We start from the raw sequence: 2,710 nt of genomic DNA, 5'->3' as shown, positions 1-2,710 counted from the left end.
AAGGTTCCGGCAATAGAATTGAAGCTGCTTTACCTTGTTTACTCTTCTTCAAGTGATTTCGTTCAATCAGTTTCTTGTTTCATTTTCTTCTTCAATCAATTCATTCTCTCTCTTTGTCTTTTACCTCGTGAAAGAACTGACTTAAACTTAGTGCTTGCTTTACCTCCTTCAATCAATCAGGTCAGGTCATATGGGTGAAGTAGCTCAGGAGGGGTGGTTCCGGTTCCGTTATAGAAGCTGATAGTTTAGGAGGTTCAGTCTCATGAATAAGAAGGAGGAGTATTGATCCTTTTCTTTTACCTTGTTGAATCTGGTGAAGGAGGGAAGCCACTTTCCAGTTCAAGAAGGGAGACGAAAGAAGCTGAGGTTCAGCAGAATGAATCGGGAAGGTGCGAAGCGAACATCCTTTCTCTTTGTTTCCAGGAGAGTCCATTAGCCTATAGCCTATTTACCTCCTTCAAGAAGAAATAGGTGATTGAGTGAATGAGCTTGACCTTCTTCTCATCCAGCCGCTCTACTTACTTACCTCTAAAATAGCCAAAAATAGCCCTCAAAATAGGGTAAAGCATCAAAAAAAGAATCAAAGGTCTTTAGACGAGTTCAATCTGGCTTATTCTTCTTTCGTCTTTCCTTTCAGTTTCAGGATCAAGAACCAAACCAAACACCTATTCCATGTTACCGAGTTCAAGAAGTAATAGTCCGGGCAATAGAATTGAAACTGCTTTACCTTTACCTTGTTTACAGTTCTTCAAGTGAATGAGTTCAATCTTAATGTTGAGTCTTCTTTAGCCCTTCCTTAAAAGCATAAGGAGAAGAGAAAAGAAAGAGAAGCTGCCAAGGTTACTATTCCAGTGAGAGAATCATCAATAGGTAGAGTAAGTAAGAAGAGGCAAGAACCTTTCACCTATTTACCCAGGGAAAGAAGGAGAGAATATGCGAGAATGAATAAGGAGTCTTACCTTACTCTTTTGCTTTTATCTTGTGAAAGAAGGGACAGGATTGAATATGCTCGGACAGGTGAATGAGCTTCTCTTTCATTTGAAGAGTCTTGACTTTCAGTTTCAGGAGCAAGAAGAAATAAGTTCAGTAGCTCAGTAGAGGGGGAATGAATAAGGAGTCTCCTTCAAACACACACTTACAACTCTATCTTGTCTTGCTTTCGTCTTTCAAAGCAGCTAAGACAATGGAATTGTGAGACCTAAGAATGAGCGAAGCCGTGAGAAAAGAAGAGTCCAAAATGGCTTCTTACCTCATCATGAATGTTTGGGAGTTTTATTTCANCCAAAATGGCTTCTTACCTCATCATGAATGTTTGGGAGTTTTATTTCATAAAGGGGGTGTAGCTCATATGGTAGAGTGCTCGCTTCGCATGCGAGAGGCACGGGGTTCAATTCCCTGTGCCTCCATTGTATTTTTTTTTAAGATTAAATATTGAGTACAAAGATTTTAGCCTATCACACTATTTCTTTTTTGTTCTTGTTGTAAGTATTTGGACTCGTTATTTCTTTTTTGTTCTTGTTGTAAGTATTTGGACTCGTTATTTCTTTTTTGTTCTTGTTGTAAGTATTTGGACTCGTTATTTCTTTTTTGTTCTTGTTGTAAGTATTTGGACTCGTTATTTCTTTTTTGTTCTTGTTGTAAGTATTTGGACTCGTTATTTCTTTTTTGTTCTTGTTGTAAGTATTTGGACTCGTTATTTCTTTTTTGTTCTTGTTGTAAGTATTTGGACTCGTTATTTCTTTTTTGTTCTTGTTGTAAGTATTTGGACTCGTTATTTCTTTTTTGTTCTTGTTGTAAGTATTTGGACTCGTTATTTCTTTTTTGTTCTTGTTGTAAGTATTTGGACTCGTTAGGTCTGTTTTTCACTTGTGATTTCTTGTCATGATCTATCTTTAGGACTCTTATCCTTGGATTATGAGTTCTCAACCTTAGTACTATTATTATGGGTTCTTATCTTCAGAACTTGGATCTTGATCCTTGTTCTAGTCCTTGATTGTTGTCTTGTTCTCCAAGACACTCTTAGATTTATGGTTCTAGTCATGAACCTGACAATCTGTGTTCAAGGCTTCGTATGTTCCAAGTGACACAGTCCGAAACTACATCAAAGGGTTCAAACATTTCAATTGACACAATTTAAACCTATGTCATAGCTTAGTGCGTCCAAAGCGATATAGTATGAACTCGCATTTAGGTTTAATACAAGGTTACATAGCATTTGGAAGTCATCTAGATCATGAACCAAAGGTAAATTTCCTTATGTGCATTATGGCCATTTTACACCGTTACTTGGTTTAGCTAATTAACTTTATCCAATGACCACAAAATTTCATATAAATTCCTAACATGTCATATTATGCTCAGTATTAAAAATTCATAGTCAGCGGAGTTCATTTACTGATTTATTTTAACGTTACTTAAATCACGAACAATTTGATTGGTTCAGAGACTTAACTCATTGATCTTGATGTTTTTCTTTCACATACCTTTAATTCATCTTGGTTTAAACTTTATACAAAGATCCAAGCAATTTCTACAAGTACTTTTTAAGACGAGTCCAAATTGACTACTTACTTCGTCATAGACGTTCGGGACCTTTAATCTAATGAAGAGGGTATTGCTCATATGGTAGAGCGATCGCTTCGCATGCGAGAGACACATGGTTCAATTCCCTAGGTTTAATACAAAGTTTCATAGCATTTGGAGGTCATTT

General features: G+C 36.5%; 1 non-coding gene across 1 annotated transcript; it reads left to right on the top strand.

Moving 5' to 3' along the window:
* Positions 1-1,333: 1,333 nt before the first annotated feature.
* On the top strand, positions 1,334-1,406 carry TRNAA-CGC. Its single transcript has one exon. It is a non-coding gene; the product is annotated as a tRNA-Ala (tRNA).
* Positions 1,407-2,710: the final 1,304 nt, after the last annotated feature.

This window comes from Cucurbita pepo, chromosome LG06 (genome assembly GCF_002806865.2).
Source record: "Cucurbita pepo subsp. pepo cultivar mu-cu-16 chromosome LG06, ASM280686v2, whole genome shotgun sequence".
Classification (NCBI taxonomy): Eukaryota; Viridiplantae; Streptophyta; class Magnoliopsida; order Cucurbitales; family Cucurbitaceae; genus Cucurbita; species Cucurbita pepo.
This window is presented reverse-complemented; position numbering and strand designations above follow the sequence as displayed.